Source organism: Micropterus dolomieu, linkage group LG03 (genome assembly GCF_021292245.1).
Source record: "Micropterus dolomieu isolate WLL.071019.BEF.003 ecotype Adirondacks linkage group LG03, ASM2129224v1, whole genome shotgun sequence".
Lineage (NCBI taxonomy): Eukaryota > Metazoa > Chordata > Actinopteri > Centrarchiformes > Centrarchidae > Micropterus > Micropterus dolomieu.
The window spans coordinates 21897143-21916855 of record NC_060152.1 but is presented as its reverse complement, the minus strand read 5'-3'; the positions used below and the strand labels follow the sequence as shown (position 1 = coordinate 21916855).

At 40.8% G+C, this 19713-nt stretch overlaps 1 pseudogene; it reads left to right on the top strand.

Annotated features, from left to right (window-relative positions):
- The first annotated feature begins 15371 nt into the window (after positions 1-15371).
- LOC123968109 lies at positions 15372-17106 on the top strand (annotated as a pseudogene).
- Positions 17107-19713: the final 2607 nt, after the last annotated feature.

The following is a 19713-nucleotide window of genomic DNA, read 5'->3' as shown; positions in this document are numbered from 1 at the left end:
AAAACTCTGCCTAGATACAAATATTGCTAAAGGTGGGAGAGTGACTCAGTCCTCCCTGTATGGGAATGCTGTCCCTGAAAGGGCCATTGATGGAAATCGTGCTAGCAACAGGCAAGAAAATTCCTGTTCAGTCACAGAGAGGGATCCGAATCCATGGTGGAGTCTGGACCTCCTGAAAATGATAAACACTGTCACAATCACCAATAGAAAAGATTGTTGCCCTGAAAGGCTTAATGGCGGTGAGATCCACATTGGAAATTCCCTCACTGACAACGGCAATGCTAATCTCAGGTAACAACACTTACTGTCTTAAAGTAGGTGAAATTAGTGCACTGGATATCTACTTAATTCCAAACAAAAATCTATATTTTTCACCAAAAAATCACATATCCAAAATAAATCAGTAATATCTCAACCATTAGGCCTAGATGCATAATTCTGGTCTCCTTTGAAAGGTCAGAAGCTAAGGAATATAAATGCTAGATTAACACATTTATTTTACCATTACAGACTACATGGATATGAAATACAGAAAAAATATAATATTTTCATCCTCACCTGGCAAAAAAAGCTTTATTTTGATGCAATAAACCATCAAAATCATCCTAAGGTAGACTATAATGCACCTGAATATCTTCTAATACACCTTGAATACAACTGTAACTGTAAATTTGAAGAAAAGAAACAGATACAACAGTTATTACACAATCTTTCAAAAATATACCAGGCGAATGTCCGTGTTTTGGCCATATTTACTGTTTATATGTTCGCTTTTATTGGTAGTTATCTTATTTCTCTCCATACAACCATGTTCCAAATAACATAAAGCTTCCAAAACATTGAAATATTGATAAAAACAGTCAATATAAATGACCAAAAGCACTCCCATGCTTTACAGGCCCACAGCTTGAGAACAGAACATCCTACAGGGCTGTGGGTGGGCTCATTTTGTTCGTTTGTTTGTACGATTTCAGGCATATCCTGCATGTCTGTGTAGCTCCCACGGGTCGCCAGCAGAGACCGATAAAGATCGCCTCCGCCAAATTACACTCTTCTCCGGCTCTCATACCTCGTGACACAAACGAAACTTAAGACCCCAGCCGACTTCACTATGATGGCGGCCCGCCAGACGATCTCTGTGGACACAAAACGCCGCAGTTTTTGGACGGAAAACAGCTAGAACAGCGAAAATCGATTGCATACCCGGTACCGGGTCAGTCCATTCCCATTGCGTTAATGTTACTTACTGTGTCTGATACAGTGATTTCTAAGGTCGAAACTGATTGTTACACACTCACCTTTAAGATAATTCTTGCGATTTCATTCAACTGCCAATGTAAATTTTTTTCTTAGATTTTTATCTTTGTCTTTCTCTCTTTACATACAAGTCACCACCTTCTTTTTCTCTCACTCCCTCGCATTGCTTAGTTTTACCAATGTACACTGAACAAAATTATAAATGCATCACTTTTCTTTTTGCCCCCATTCATCATGAGCTGAACTCAAAGATCTATGACTTTCTCTATGTACACAAAAGGCCTATTTCTCTCAAATAATGTTCACAAATATGTCAACATTTCTGTCAGTGACCACTTCTCCTTGCCGAGATAATCCACCTCACAGACGTGGCATATCAAGATGCTGATCAGACAGCATGGGTATTGCACAAGTGTGCCTTAGGCTGGCCACAATAAAAGGCCACTCAAATGGTTTCAGAAGCTAAAAGTTTAATTGTTTCCTCTGCAGAGTTTCCACTGTCCTGTCAAGTTTACAGCTTCAATTTTTAGTTTTGCTGCTTAAATGTCACACGATATTTGCTGTGACTTTACTGTGCGCATAGACACATTTAAAATGACTGACAGCAGCCTCTTTAATCATGAAAGGAAATTGCAGGAAATTGAAGAGAAAATTCTCATATAGCAGTAGCCTACTCAATAAAGAAATCACTTGGAAAGCTACCAGGTAGAGGTGAAGTTTGAAAAAATAATTAGTTAATTGGGGGGCCGTTTGGATTATTTATGCGTACATAATAATTCAAATTATGTCGGAGCCGATCTGTGCATCACAGCAATACAGCTGCTATGATCATGACTAAACGTGTGCAAACACCTGTTGACATCAACTTATTAAGCTGTACTATCAACCAGAGCATTCAGCACTGATCTGCTGTTTTTATATTAGTGCTCACTATGTAGTCTACCCATATCATTCCACCTCCATGGTCCTGTGATCACTGTTGGGAAGGTTACTTTCTAAATGTAATACGTTAACAATTACAAGTTACCCAATTAAAAACTGTAATAGTAGTGTGAATTTTTCAATTACTTTTTCAAAATAATGTAACTTATTAAATTTAATTAGTTTTTGATTACTTTTCTACATTTCTAATGACTGTTTTACCTGTTAACCATTTTCAAAAGACAGCTTTAGAGGCAGTTTAACTGGCAGTCAGGCAGTGCAGCAAATTCAAACAGAAGATCCAATTAAAAGCATCAGAATAGCATCAAACTTTAATAAACGGCTGTGGCTGGAAATGGTAAACAAAGATATTGTGCACATGAAAAACATGCAAAGCAACAAAATTAATGTTATTCAACATATAGCCTAGCTTTTTACAGAAAATATACAGAAGTAACCCCCAATGTAATCATGATATTACACATCATACGGATTTATTTTGTTGTTAAATTACATAACAAAATTACATGTAACTAGGTATTCCCTAACACAGCCTGTGATGAAAGTTGTAGGCTACATTTGAGGTACATTTAAGCTGCTCTTTCATTTCACCAAGCTGATGACTTTCTGTTTAAAGCAAAAGTTTCTGGGTTTCTATGTAGTGCTTGATAGCTAACATTGCTAGGGCCCTTTCCACTGTACTGAAATCGTAGCTACCATGAATTTTGTGTTCCGTTACACCCCTAACACATGACATTGAAAAGATTGGTAGGCCTATTCCAAGATTTCCCTGTCACATTTGCACTACTTGATTATAACTCTTATTTTATCCAATTTTAGGGAACCAAGAAGTAAAGGAGATAGACCATGATGAACAGCCTGTATTTAGTGTGTTCTTCACTCAAACACAGTGCTGTGCCCACTGCCCAGTTCAAGCCTTCACTGAATTATTGTAAATAAGCTCTATTAAAGAAAATAAAAATCTGGACCTCACTAATTTTGAACCCTGGTTATGGCCCTGCTCGCATAGCTGTTAAGCCCCTCTCATGTGCTTGGAGAAGTTGTCCAATCAGAAGCAAGTGGGCCTTTCAGGAACGGGGGCCATAAAGAGACAGGAGCTAAAACCGAGTGTTCAGAAAGAGGGTGAAAAGAAGAGCTGAAGCAATGGACAGTATGAAAAATATAATGTGTTTTTAAACATTAAAGCATGTGAACATTTTCTAGCAGAAACCCTGAATACAAGTATGAACCTAAAAATGAGCATTCTACAGCACCTTTAAGGTTTATTTGCAGAAGATAAATTCAGGTGTGGGGCATGAACAGTTCCTGCCAAAAAGATCATGCTGCTAAATTAAATAACAAAATGAACTGCATCTCTCAACCTTTTGGTGTCCTTTGCTATCACTCATTGACAGACCTCTGTTGGCACACATAAGAGTGCTGAGTCATGAAGCACAGGACATGACTGTATGACAAGACTGTATTGTACATAAAACTGTATTTTGTTCAGGACAGGTTTGCAAATTGTTTATCTAACATGTCAATACCACGCTTGGAGGAAATGGCCACACCCTTTTTGGGGCCAAGGATGTAAAACTACAGGCAGGCAGACTCATATACACACAAACACACACACACACACACACACACACATTAATACTCACAGAAGCTTTATGTATTCTCAACGAATTTAGTTTAATTGCGTGGATCCTACTTGCATAACCTCTCCTAGCTTGAGCAAATATGCTCATCTATATTGCAGACCTCTGACCTTGGCTGTGAGCAGGTTAGTTCTTGTGCGTGTGTGTGTGTATGTGCATGAGTATACATGTTCAAGTGTACACATTTTTACTGCAGGAACATATACACAGTGGTTGTGTACATGTTTTGGTGTGTGTAGGTGGGCCATGGCTGAACAGTCTCATTCTTAAAGCAACAATATGTAGGATTTGGTGTTTTTTGTGATTTGGCACCAATTTATGATCAAACACTAGCATGTCGACAACTCTGTTAACACAGCCAAACCACAAGCAAGTACAACAATACAAGACATAGCAAGCCAGCTAATAAGTTATAACCTACTAGTCAAACAGCAAGAAGGCCAGCTAAGCATCTGTCTTGCATCCTGAAAGGAGCTGAAAGATCAAAAGTCAGTCTGATCTCTTGCTTAATCACTCCCTCTTTTTCTCTTCTTCGCGAACTCTAACGTCTTATTTGCAGCCTCTGCTATTATATCCATCCTGAGAATACTGAGCTAGCTTCTTTTTATAGCTCGCTTGCTGAAGATTCTTGCTGGTGTGTGTGTGATGTGGTGCTGTAAAACATTACGCTGTTCTTGTGATGTTTCTTGCCCAGGATTTCAATGGTATGTAGTGCAATACCAGATGCTGACAGAGACACCATTGTACCTGTTAAACGTCAGTGTACCATCAAGATGAGTTTGAGATAAAATTGCTACATGATGTTGCTTCAATCCTGTCATTGGTGCTAATGCTGGTGTATATATGAATGGTGTAGGCCTCACAGGCATAGTTAATCTCAGTATAAATGCAGTCTTTCAAACTGTCAACATGCAGCAAAATGAACTGGGGAGGCCACATTCAAAATGTAATTGGTTACAAATAGGCTATTAGATTCAAAAGCTGTAATCAATAACATGTCCTTACAAAATCATTAGTTACTCTTGGTTGCAATGGGGATTGACTGCAACAGCTGTCTCTTCCTGTTAAACAAATTTGCTTTTCCAGCTCAAGACTGCAATTTGACTTTTGTCAGTATTAGCCCATATTTCAAAATGTGTATCTGCTTAGACTGCAAACCCGTCAGCCCATAAAAATCTTCTCTTCCACATTAAATGTAATACAATCTGATCTGTAATCAAAATCATTAATGTAAAAATGTAATCTTGACTTTTTCTGCAAAAATATGAATGAATAAAAAGGTTTGGAATTTACTTTTTAGTTAACCCTGAAACATTGGTTAACATTGGAAAACATTATTTTTAATGTCCAGTGGTTGTCATAATAATAAAAAAATATAAATAAATAAATAGATGTAAGTTTGACAGAAGATACATCAGGTCTCAGCTTCCTGCTTAATGATACTTGGGTGCTAACCTGTAGTTGTTTGGGCTGAGGTGGTGACTTAAACCATGTGTGAATATGTTTGAGTGGATCACTCACCTTTTCACTTTTCTTGAGTTGTCAACTGATTTAGCTGGCTGGAGGCCAAAATATGTTTGTTTTTTTCAGATACAAACACAGGAGAGCAAACACAGGTATCGTGAAATGAGGTAAACTATGTGCCTCTAGAGGTGAAACTGTTTCAGGTTAAGGTATGAATGGTGGTCTTGAGTTTCATTACACTGTTGACGTACAGAAACAGAAAGCTGAGGAAAATCAGAGATACAGAAATTTTTAAATCAGTTTATCTGTGTCCGTACTGGTTAGTGCAACAACTTGTCCATTGACTGTGGCCAAAAGATACAGATTGCAAAATAATTTCAGCAGTCAAAACAAGCCAAACAAATTACTTCACATTGTACTGAACACAGCTTGCTCAGTAAGAAAAAATAAATCCACTCCAGAGCAGTTAACTTTCACTCTGCACTGCTCATGTATAATATCATGATTAATATCATTATGGTTTTGTATCATGAAATATAATGCTATTGGCTGGCTCTTGTACAAAAAAGGAACTTACCTCTGGCCCAAAATATGGTTATCCTTTCCTTTCCTGCCTCTTTCCTCGATTTCACTAAGAGGAATTCACCTCATGCCTAAGACACACCCATTAACATCTGAATGATCTAAAGCTAACAAGGTGGAATTAACATAAGAAGCATAAGCAATCACTCTTGAAATTCACAAAACTAAAGGTATTTATTACAACAATTAAGGCATGACACTATACTTGTGAATTGTCAATACCTTTACCTTATTCACATTCCTTAAATCATTTCAAGAACCCTCCATATAATCCTAGCATCTAGGTGGGAGCTGCCATCTCAGAACCTAAATCTAACCTAAGTTTGATGGATGGATGAGCAGACAGATGGATGGGGGGATCGATGGACCGATAAACGAATTGGCAGACAGATGGACAGATGAACAAATGGATGCTTCAATAAGTGGATGGATGGATGGACAGGCATTTTTTACACATGGCTGTCTGTCTGCATTCCTGTCAAGTCCAAGTATGATTATTCACCCAGCTCAGATGTGTGTGTGTGTGTGTGTGTGTGCATGTTCGTGTACGGTACGCATGCATGCATATATAGGCAACAACATTTGTTTTTATGTGTGTGCGTGTGTGTATGTGTGTGAAGCAGCTGTGTTCAGCAAACAGGTTATCTTAGAGGGATGTGCCTCAGACGGCAAGATGATATTTATTCAAAGAGGCAGATTTGATTTCCGCTTGGGACATTTCCTACTGTAGGCATGTTGTTTAATCCTGTGTGATTCTGCAAATATGTGAGGCCGCATTGACTTTTGGCCTAGGCTTAAAGCTTGTGTTAAAGAGATGGAGAATTTGTATCAGCATTAGTATGTTATCACTTATAGTGACGTACACAAATACTGGTTTTAAGTAATATGCCAACCATTCTGTGGGTGTAAGTATACTGCACCTAGGCCTAGACTACATGTGTTCTTCTATACATGTAAATTTGAATTATGCTGATAAAAACAATTACTAAACTAAACTAAATGCATGCTTTCAACATTTAAAGCTGGAGTTGTATGTGTTTGTGCATGTGTAAATGTGTTTAGATGTACAAATACAAAGCAATACCGACGTACTTTAGCTACAATAATGGGTACATGTCAATAACAATCTAAGCTGCCTCTTGAGCATTAAAACCACATAAACCACAGATGGTATAATTCAATTTGATTGGATGCATCGTTTCATAAACTGCTAATTCATTTGTATTGAATTATTGCTGTGTTCATTACACAGGTTTGTTCATTGTGTGCAGATGATAGGTGACATTGTAATTGCTGAAACAATCCTTAAATTGTATGTTACTTAAATTATCACCTACATGTTATTATTGCATTATTATTATGTATCGTTTATGTTCGTGTGTGAAAGTTTTGAAATTCGTTTTGAGTGTTTTATTGATCTTGTAAATCCATTTTGTGTTTGTCTTCGCTCCTTTACCCTCTCTGCGGTTTAAGCTGTAAGTAGCAATAACCTTACTGGAGGAAAGAACTGACAAAGAGTCATTAATTATGGGACAATGGTTTGGCGAGGTGCCACTGAGTGCAATCTAAGAATTAGGAGCTGGCCAACAGTGCCATTTGCATGATACTGGGGGACTAAATTGCGATTCCAGCGATCTATTGAGAAACAGTTGTGGGGCAAAGCTAATGCATCTAAGTCAAAGGAAGCTAGGCACACATTCATAATAAATTATCCCTCATCTATACAATCACTTGAAGAAATGATTGCTCTCTCCTCTCTCATTAGCATTTCCTCTCTATTTCTCTCCTGTGTCCTCCCCTTCTCCTCTTTCCCTCCTTCTTTACTTCATTCTCTATCTGCCCTTATTCATGTCTGTATGTGACTTAAGGCCCAAATGCATAAAATTATCCAAGTGCACTCCATTGTCTAGTTCTACCATTCCTGAGCCTGACTGTTTCTCACTGCCATTTAGGTGGATCTCTGTCCCTGTGCATTTAGCGAGGCAATAAGAGGTGACGCAGGGTAATGACATCAATTACTGAGAGCACAACTAATAACTTCTATGAATGAGGGAAGATTCAAGAGCATGAATGGTAGGGTTTGTATTAATACAAGAAGAGGAAAAAATTAAGGTTACTAAGGTAACACTAGTTCTATAAGCACAGGCGGAGCCCTCTACTGGACTCTATGGGTATTACCTCCTCCAATCACACGCACACACTTGCCCCCTGAAATTTTATTGTGAACGTAGCCGACCAATAGGACGTTGCTACCAATACGTGTGTGATGGATAAACAGCAGTGTCCCTACTGCCTCAGCATCCGACCGCCTCTTCAGCAGACGGTGTCAGAGTGTCAGGGCTCATCGGTAGAGGGTTCCGCCCGTGCTTATAGAACTAGGGTTACCGTATTGTAACCTTCGTTCTATCTGACACAGGCTCTGCCCTCTACTGGACTCTATGGGTACAGTGGGTGGAGCCTGATGACTGTCCACCCTAGCCCGACATATCCAAGAAATAGAAACGCACAAACGGGCACAGTAAGGGCCAAGATGCCATTGTGCAGATCTCTTTGACACACACCCCGATGAATTCCACACTTCCGAGTGGAATGTGCACGCAACGCTAAGGGTGGGTCTGTTCCCGCCCGTGTACCGGCTTGGGAGATTCACTCACAAAGCCAGCTGGCCAGGCTCTTCTTGGACAGGGTTTTACTGACTGCACTATCACTGAAACAGACGAACAGCTGACCAGTGCATCGAATGGGGGCACACCCATGTCTCTTTAAGGGAGACATGGGTGGATGTATCACAATGGAACTGAACCCTGGTTGCTCACACCAAAGGCATATTTCTGATCTACTGCACCATCACGACATCCGTGCCTCTAAAAACAAACTGACAAGCTGATTTTCGATTGTTGTTACTATTTAAAATGGGTGCATTTGATGACTCCTCGCAGTGCATATATTCTATCAGCATCTCCTCTCGTCCCGTCACTTCCTCTCTCTCTCTCTCTCTCTCGGCACAGTTGCGCTGTCATACTGTGGGAAACACTGTATTTACATACAATTGGGATTCGTGTTGATAAATACGCCAGTGGGTGGGCAGGAGGGTGAGTGTGAGCAAGCATTCTCAATGTGACAACCTGTCTATTATTTAGTGACTGGTAGGCTACCTTATCTGCTTTTTTGCTATCTTGGCTATTAAGTAATATATTCCACCATGTTGTCCACCTTTAGATGGCCTGCATTACAACAACATGGGGCGCAGTGTCAAAGATGCGCTTTTTGTAGTCCATCTTCGGAATACTGTAGTTTTATCACGGCAAGCCACGTCAGTAACATCCACCGTCGCATAATTACTTCGCTTAGAAAAGAGCAGTTGGATTCTCTGAGCCCCGCGGTCCTCTTTTCCTAAGTCCTAATGGATTCTCCTTTACATCTTTCCTTGACCTCATGACGTTTTCCATCGAGGTCAAGGAAAGGAGATTTTTTTGACTTTTCGACCGCAGCCAAGGAGTGTGACAGCAGTAGACGTGTGGGGGCAGCAATGTCCTAGCAAAATATCTAGTCTTCCAGAAAAATGTAGAAGAAGATGATCATTCATAACATTCACTCTTAGCTGACTTTATTTATCCAAAGCAACTTATAACTGTTATATATGTCAGAGGTTGCAAGCCTCTGGTTGAATGTCTTGCTCAAGGACACATTATGATAGTGGGAATCGAACCTGGCTCTCTCACAAGAAAGGCTAAAGGTGCCAAAGTTCTTCATTGCAACATGTAAGTGTTCACAACATTGCGGTTTGAAAGCTCATTGCTTCCATCCATTCATTGCGTTCAGTCTTATACCTGTAACACACACAATGGTGCATGGCAATCAAGCATAGACCAAACTTATTATATAGGCAATGGATAGTAATCTACAAGACTGTCCACAGTCACACAGTCATAATGAGAATCATTTGTACTTTGTAGACAGTGCACCCCGAGATCCACAACAGGCACTGACTGATGCTGCTCAACAACAAAATGTACACATGACTGATTGGTCAGTATGAGCACAATTTTTCCAAACTTGTAGCCTTTTCCTTTTGGTGACCTACAACAACCATGCCTCTTTTGTACTGAGTCCCCTTGAATGTGACACAAGGTGTTTGAATAACCGGATTAAGTCCTTTGAGACTGACAGCCCTCGGAATGCCAATCTGGTAAAGTTGTTCATCAAACTTTGTTGCTTCCCCTATTTGAAGCACTGGAGGAAATAAGCTGCGTTTCAGTTTGCATGTGTGGGAGTGTGATTGCCCATCGGTTACGGGTCTTTCAAATTCAGTGCTGTGAAACAGAGTCACTTTAGCTTGAAGGGAGAAACAGCTGATGGAGGAAGACTATTTTTTTGCGACATAAAGGAGGAGTGCGACACCATTAAAGTTCAGAATAGTAAATATATTTGCACCTCTATAAGGAGAGACAGGTGCATTGGACATTGGACAGGTGAGTCGAAAGTAGCAAAGAAAAACTCCCGCGCACTGTCTAACTTACAAAAAACATATATTGACAATTTTTCGATGCTAGTTTATTCCTCTTTTTCTAGAAATTTTATAAATGTCATTTTTAGTTAACATCTACATTATTGAAGTATGAGATTGTTTTCTTTTGGGCCTATTGTTTATGGGTCATATGTTGTGTGTACTATATTTCTTCCTCTGTTTATCTAGTGTTATGTTAATTATGCTATTTATTCTGTTATTTGTCTATTGATATATAAAGCACCAGCAATATTTGCAAATATGTCTGTTTATGAGTGCATTTTTGATATTGTTTTGATGTACATTCATTATACAGAAATCTACATTCATCCCATGTGAATGAATTTCTTTATTTTATGAGGAAGTAGGTGATTGGTGTAGACAAACAAGTAACCTCCTATAAAAGATGGCTTCTCCCTATGTAACACCATTTGCTTGAGGTCTAGCACCATTAAAGTTCCCATGATATCAAAATTGATGTTTATTTGTTTTTACAGCATATGCCCATAGGTGTCATTTATGGATGATTTTTTCACTTTGTGGAAAAATAGCTTGCACCGATTGTTAACTAAGCAATTCAATGCGATTTAAATATAGAAGAAACAAATTAAATAAATTGAATGCAGGAAATTAGTTTTCAACAGATGCTATAATGTTTATTGGAACTTCGAGATGTTTTACATGTCATAATGTTGACGGACATGTTTCTGGATTGTGAAGATATGATCTGAAGGCTTTAGTGGCAAAAGCTGGTCTGCTGCTCTGACAGAGATCAGCTGAAACAGTGGACAGATGATGAAGCTGTGCAACAGGCCTATTTAATTGACGTCGCTTAAAAATGACGGCTCCGAGGATAGAACATCTCATTTCGTTAAATGCCTGTTTCCTCGACTCCTCGTGTCTCCTCCTCGACTCCTTGAGCTCGCATCTCGGGTGGGAAGGACACGCAAGGAGACGCAAATTTGGGAAATGAGAAAGGCAGTGCATCCTTCTGCAAAGTCTTATATTTGATTTGTTTTATGATTAGGCCTAACTGTCTAGTTAAGAGCTGTGTTCATTGTAGGTCTGAACAACAAAAGCCCCACACACAACATTATTCATTTATTAGAAAGAGTTTTCTTTCCTTTATTTCTCCCATCAACTTTTATTATGGAGACAATTAAAGAGATTAGACAAGTCCGTCAGCAAGAAACACGTTTTATATCGTCATTTAGGCTATGAGGCTGATTTAGTCCAAATAGACAACAATAAAACATAGTAAACACGTAGCCTAAGGAGTCGGACAAGTCTTTAAACTGCACAAAGTCTAATGAAGCAAGCAAAGGAAAATAAAGCCGCTCATCCAGCCATCTCGCCTACTGCATCTGATGAAAGCAGCCAGCAACTAAGAGTAAAATCAGCTGATGAAACAATGAAAGCCACTGCCCTAAAAATAAATAAATAAATAACCGTTTTGTGGGATTGATGTGATGGAACGCAGTGATCGATTGATCGAGTGACTTGCAAATAAAATGTACAAAGGATATCAAAAGTGTAAATAAACTAAAAGCCTAAAACTGAGCTAAAGTAGACTTATGAGTTAGGCTACATCATTTCAATTTCCCTTAAACATTTAGCCTAATAAATCCAAAGACACCATATTCACAATCAGAATCAATAAATATAAATGCAGATAATATAGGCATTGTGCCAGTAGAAATTATCCTGTGTCTCTGAGAAGGACATACATTAGGCAGACCTACAATTATTCATGTGCAGATGTTTGTTAAACAGGTAACCGCTACAGAGAGAATCATGCTGCTGTGCACTGAGAACTGTGAAACTTTTTTTAGTAGCCTACCAACACAGTGCACAAAGTGTGTTCAGACACAAACTCCATCATAAGTCTCTACAGCTGTTAAAGCCAATTGACAGGTCTCTCCATGCATCTCAGGTGGGCGGGACTAAGACGCAAGGAAAAGACACAAGTGAGGGAAACGTGGATGCAATTGAGAAATTTGAGAAGCAACCATAGCCTATATATTCAGAAGCAAGTAGCGCTTGGAAGAGTGGGGCAGCACTGAAGACGTCTCATCAAGTCAAGTGTTTTTTTAATAAACAAAATGCTTTGTTTATACTAACCAACATCTTATCCAAATGTCTTACACATGTAAGGTTTGTAAGTTCTGCACAGCATCGATTTCTGCGTTTATTTGGCATGTAAAAATTCATATAAATCTTGCAAACACTAGATTTAAGTGTGGACATGTACAGTAGAATGCCCTGCTGCTTTTATGACAGTGGGTGCACTTCAAAAGCATATGTACCGATTCCACAAGCACACTGTGAAACCAGTGCCACAAACACACATTGAAAGTAATGCTTTGGCATGCAAAACTGAGGTTTGTAGCTTTGTTTCAGGACATATTTCCATTTTATGTGAGCGTCTCCAGTTGCATATTAAAGATGGGAAAAAAGTGTCTTGCCCCTATGATGGCTGTTCCAAGTATTTCCATGTCCGTTCATCCTTCTCCTCACGCATCAGCCGTAAACATAACATAAGAAGTCCCTGCACCTCTAGAACTGCACAGCTAGCTCATTAAACAGTGAAGTTACCCTACCATCTCAAACAGGTTTGGAATGTGGAAATGAGAATGTAAGTGATAGAGTGGGAGAGCTGGATGATGGAAATGATAATGCAAGTATTGAGGTCTTTGATAATCTCTCAAAAAATGACCTCCTAAAAAGGTGCAATGAGGGAGTATTTAGAACTGATCAAACACAAAAAACTCTTTTCAAGAGTCAATTCAATTACGTTGAGCCAACTACAATATATCTGGGTATTGATGCGAATGGAAAAGAGAGATTTTGCCAGTATGTGTCCATTAAAGATACAGTAAAGGCATTACTCAGTCAGACCTCGGTTCAAGAGCAATATCTCAAAGCAAAATATGACACACCAACAACCTCTGATGTGCTTGAAGATCTGGGAGATGGTAAAATCAGCAAAAACAATAAATTATTACAGGAATCACCATCCTCAATATCCATAATCTTGTATAAAGATGCATTCAAAGTTGCTAACCCTTTAGGGTCTGGCAGAAAGAAACAAGATTTTAGCTGTATATATGACACTAGCAGAGATCGCCACACACAACAGATCCTCCATTGACCCAATGCAGTTACTTTTGTTGTGCAGGGAGGAGGACTTCAAGTGTTTTGGCCAAGAGAAAGTATTTTCTGTGGCAGTTGGTGACTTGAAAGAAATGGAAGAAACGGTCCTGATGAGAACATTGTGAGGGGCACTGTGATTGCTATAACTGGAGACAATGTAGGGTCACACTGCATTGGAGGGTTTACTGAAAACTTTAGCAGAAGCAGATATTTTTGCAGGTATTGCCTCATAGACAGGGAAACCTTCCAGCAAATGCCCACAAAATCAGGTCATGTTAGATCAGTGGAGACTTACCATAACTGTTTGGCACAGGCATCTTTAAATAACAAAATGATTAATGGGGTAAAGTTTGACTCCGTTTTCAACCAGATCAAGTATTATCATGTTTGCCAGCCAGGCCACCCTCCCTGTTTGGGTCATGACCTGTTTGAAGGGATAGTTTCTGTTGATCTTGCCATGTACATAAACCACTTGGTGACAGCCAAGAAACACTTCACTTATTGCCAGCTAAACAGGATACTGTCAAACTTCCCATACAAAGGCAGTGATGCAAACAACAAACCTTGTGAGGTAAGACCAGATGGGGAAAAGCTAAAGGGGCATGCTGCTCAAAACTGGTCTCTCTTGCGTCTCCTTCCCGTAATGATTGGGGACAGGATCAAAACTCCACTCGAAGATGATGTTTGGCAGTTGTGTCTAAATCTCAGGGATATTGTTGATATGATATGTGCACCCAAGATCCATAGAAATCAAGTAGCATATCTTAAGATTCTTATTGAGGACTACCTCCAACTAAGACACACTTTATTCCCTGGAAAACCACTCCAAGCGAAATACCATTACTAGTCCACTACCCAGAGCTCATCCTTCATATTGGTCCTCTGATTAGATTATGGACATTGCACTTTGAAAGCAAGCACAGCTATTTTAACAGGTGTGCAAGGAAACTGCATAACTTTAAAAACCTGTGCAGTACTTCAGCTGAAAGACACCAGTTACTACAAGCATATTTACATGGTGGCAGCTTATTTCCTCCAGTGCTTCAAATAGGGGAAGCAACAAAGTTTGATGAACAACTTTACCAGATTGGCATTCCGAGGGCTGTCAGTCTCAAAGGACTTCATCAGGTTATTCAAACACCTTGTGTCACATTCAAGGGGACTCAGTACAAAAGAGGCATGGTTGTTGTAGGTCACCAAAAGGAAAAGGCTCCAAGTTTGGAAAAATTGTGCTCATACTGACCAATCAGTCATGTGTACATTTTGTTGTTGAGCAGCATCAGTCAGTGCCTGTTGTGGATCTCGGGGTGCACTGTCTACAAAGTACAAATGATTCTCATTATGACTGTGTGACTGTGGACAGTCTTGTAGATTACTATCCATTGCCTGTATATAATAAGTTTGGTCTATGCTTGATTGCCATGCACCATTGTGTGTGTTACAGGTATAAGACTGAATAATGGACTCCATTAAGAGTGCCATACAGAACGCGCTACCACAGCTTGATATGGAGAAACTGGAACAGTGGTTGATGAGTTGGTGTCCAAGCTAGGTGTGGAATTCATTTCATTAAAGAGGAAGATTTTAGACACCTGCTCACACCCATTCAGTGCAGAAAAATTTTAATTCCTTCAAAAGCAGTAATGAACTTTAGTATAGCTGCATTTTTGCTATCTCAATTTTATGTAAATGTTGAATATGTTGATTATAATGATTCCATTAACGTTGCACATTGTTGCACATAACATTGTTTTTTCACTATTGAGGTATTAACTATACTCTTTTTCTTTGCTTATATACAGTATATATATTTGTATGCACACTCAATGAGTACCCAGTCAGTCACCTCTTCACCTGAGGGAGAAACTACGTCCAGCATTGTGTCTTCCCCCAGTCAAATAACCATTCCATGTGGCAGCAGCATGTGGGTGGACAGGTTCCAGTTGCCATGGGACAAAATGAGGCCCTCTCTCAAAAGAGCCATTGATGCTGGTAAAAGACCAGAACCAGAAGATCACAGACACATGGTGAAAGTCACTGTTGATTCCATGAGGGAACAGTCCTTGAACCCGACACGCAAAGACTGTACATTAGTAGCTAAAGCTATAACACAGAAGTATCCAGGAAGCTTTTTGGATAAAACTGAGGAGGGAGAAATAACTGGATGTGGATACTTCAGTTTACTGAATCAGCTCAAGACCAGAGTTGAGTATGTCAATAGAGGCAACACACTCTCCCGCCTGAGAAAACCCAGATGCTTCCAGACAGCTGATGATGACCAGCCTTCAGCTGCTAAATGTGCTAGAATTGACAGTTATGAGTGTATTAGTTGGTAACCGTAGGAGTACCCAGAGGGGGAAACATCAGCATCCCTTGAAGTAAAGAGGAAAGAGATGGTGGATATATTCACGAGGGACTACAGGCAACTGAGAGAGGGAGGGTAAAGGAGCTAATGGCCATCACATACATAAAGCAGCGAGAGGACATAAATGCAGACCCATCCCCCAGCATTGTAGACCTAAGCAAACAGTGGCCATTCCTTCTGTCTTGGAAGTTCTTACTTTTCCACTTCACCATCCTCACCGGGGTTGAACTGCACTCTAGAATGAATGAGGTCTTCAGAGGTCAGCTGATGAAGTGGAGCAGGGAAGTTAAAGCTGTTTTGAAGGAAGCCTTGAAAGAGGACTGAGAAGGCACTGATGGTCTCGCAGCGATGCTGGTTATGATGACACATTTCAAAGAGGCAGAGGATGCCCTTTTTCTCCTTGCAGATGTAAGTTTTTTTGGTTACTCTTGTCTTCTAGAACAGCTCTTGTAAAGTTTACTTATTTGTTGTAAACCTCCACAATTCCATTTTTCATCTTGTGAGCAAGCACCACATAAATGTCATCTTGGGTTTATCATAAAAGGGTAAAAATAAATAGATTTGTCTATACATATTTGCATTAATCTGCCAAAAGTCTGAAGATCATTTTAATTGAGGAAGGGAAACAAAATTACCCTGAAATACTATAAGTCAAAATTAGAGTGTTTTTCTATGCCTTTGTTCATCTAAATTCTAATACTCGGTAGGTATAGGTAACTACAACTCCTGCTGATGGTGAGGCCCAATTCTCCCTTCCCATAACTCCAAGGCTCATTGTGCTAGGTGTAGTGGGACCAACAGTGTGGATTTGTGCATTTTATATTAAATAATTTGGAGACTCAATTCCTCTTCTCTTCCTGAGAGAGAGAAGCAGGGAGGTTGAGATCAACTTTCAACAGACGGCTGAAGAGACCCCAACAGAATGGGGGTGGAAATGTCGCTTTCTCTAAGTGCTATTCCTGAGCAGCCTGATCGTAAAACTGGCACCTTTGATTCCGAAGCCTGATAACGCGGTGCCTGACTGTTAAACTGACAAAAGGGACATTAACCAGCGATTAGCATTTCCCTGAACAGCCTATCAGAACTCCCCTTTAGAGGGGGGCAGGAAACCCTAAACTGCCCCCCCACACATGTAACTGTGGCAACTGACCTTGCTCTGTGTTTCATAAGGAATACTTCTTCACGCCTAGGTGTGACAAAATCCAGGACAGCCCTGAACTTTATGTAAACAAAGACTGCAGTCTCCAAAGACTCAAAGCATTAACTGTTTAATTAAATAATCTTTTAGTTACTTGATTACGTTTGTCTTTATTTGAGTAGTTATGTTACCATGTTGTTGCTATTATTGCTGAAAAGAATCTAAATAAGTTACTTTTGCAGTGTTTTTATTTTCAGCAAGATTAAGGACACTCCTTCATCTTATGTGTAACCAATGCTTGTTCACAATACTTTCTCACACAATTCAAAAAAAAGAAATGATGATAAAGAAATGTCATACTATACTCTATTAATTGCCAGCTTGAATTTAAGGCTAAATAACTAAATTTCCCAGTTCCTAAGGAAAGGTTGTTTTTGGAATAATCTAAGCTTTCCTCATGTGGCCTGAGCTCCCTCAAGTGGACGAAATAAGTATTACATACCTTTGTCGGAAATGCCGTTAATGTATAAATGTCACAATGCAGCCCTCACTTAGAGACATTATTTATAAACTGAAAACCGTTTTATTCACCGCGGGAGTTTTCCTTGTTTGTTCTGGTCGCTGTTTACATTCCACCTCAGGCCTGTGTTAGTGAGGCGTTACAACACCTGGCCGACCAGTAAACTAACGTGGAGAAAAAACATCCAGACTCTCTGCTCATAGTTCTTGGGGACTTCAACAAAGCAAACCTCAGTCATGAACTTCCAAAATACAGACAGCATATTAAGTGTCCCACCAGGGACACTAACACACTGGACCACTGCTACACAACATTAAAGGACGCCTATCGCTCTGTTCCCCGTGCAGCCTTGGGACTCTCTGGTCACTGTCTGATTCATCTTATCCCAACACACAGGCAAAAACTGAAATCTGCTAAACCTGTTGTAAAGACTGTGAAAAGATGGACCAACGAGTCAAAGCTGGAGTTACAGGCCTGCTTTGACTGTACTGACTGGAGTGTTTTTGAGGCTGCAGCTGCTGACCTGGACAAACTAACTGACACTGTGACATCTTACATCAGTTTTTGTGAGGACATGTGTGTGCCGACTAAAACCTTCCGCACATACAACACCCAAAAACCCTGGTTCACAGCGAAACTCAGGCAGCTTTGTCAGACCAAGGAGGAGGCCTTCAGAAGTGGGGACAGAGTCTTGTACAACCAGGCCAGGAACACAATGACTAAAGAGGTCAAAGCTGCAAAGAGGTGCTATGCTGAAAAGCTAAATAACAGCTTTGCAGCCAACGACCCTGCGTCGTTGTGGAGAAGCCTACGGACACTCACAAACTACAAGAGACCATCCCCCAACACTGCTGGTACTCAACAACTGGCAGATGAGCTGAATGGTTTCTACTGTAGGTTTGAAAAGTCACACCTCTCCCCCACTCCAACGCCATCTTCAAACAGTCACCTTCCCCCTCTGACCTCTCACCTGCACTCAAGATCTGTGAAGAGGACGTGAGCCACCTCTTCCAAAGGCAGAAGATCAGGAAGGCTCCTGGACCTGACGATGTCTCACCATCGTGACTGAAAATCTGTGCGGACCAGCTGGCCCCCATCTTCACTCAGATCTTCAACAGATCACTGGAGCTGTGTGAAGTTCCCTCCTGCTTCAAACGCTCCACAGTCATCCCGGTCCCAAAAAAAACCTCCATCTCTTTACTAAATGACTACAGGCCCGTCGCCCTGACATCTGTAGTCATGAAGTCCTTTGAAAGACTGGTGTTGGCCCACCTGAAGGACATTACAGGCCCCCTGCTGGACCCCCTGCAATTTGCCTACAGGGCTAACAGGTCAGTGGATGATGCTGTCAACTTGGGTCTGCATCACATCCTGCAACACCTCGACTCTCCAGGGACATATGCTAGGATCCTGTTTGTGGACTTCAGCTCGGCGTTCAACACCATCATCCTGGACATCCTCAGCACCAAACTCACCCAGCTCACTGTGCCAGCCTCCACCTGTCAGTGGATCACAGACTTCCTGACTGACAGGAGTCAGCAGGTGAGGCTGGGAAACATCACATCCAGCACCCGGACTATCAGCACTGGCGCCCCCCAGGGGTGTGTGATTTTCCCACTGCTCTTCTCCCTCTACACCAACGACTGCACCTCAGGGGACCCATCTGTCAAACTCAGTACTTCAGGAGGAGCCCCCCCACTCTGCCCTCCATCACCATACTCAACAGCCCTGTGTCTGCTGTGGAATCCTTCAGATTTCTGGGATCCACTATATCCCAGGAGCTGAAGTGGGAGCCCAACACTGACACGATCATCAAGAAGGCCCAGCAGAGGATGTACTTCCTGCGTCAGCTCAGGAAGCTCAACCTGCCTAAGGAGCTGCTGATCCAGTTCTACACCTTCATCCAGTCTGTTCTCTGCACCTCCATCACTGTCTGGTTTGGATTGCCACCAAAAAGGACAGAGACAGACTACAACGTACAGTCAGGACTGCAGAAAAATTATCGGTGCCAACCTGCCCTCCATTCAGGACTTATACATTTCCAGAGTCAGGAAACGGGCAGGAAACATCACTGCAGATCCATCTCACCCCAGACACAACCTGTTCCAGCTTCTCCCCTCTGGTAGGCGCTACAGAGCACTGTAC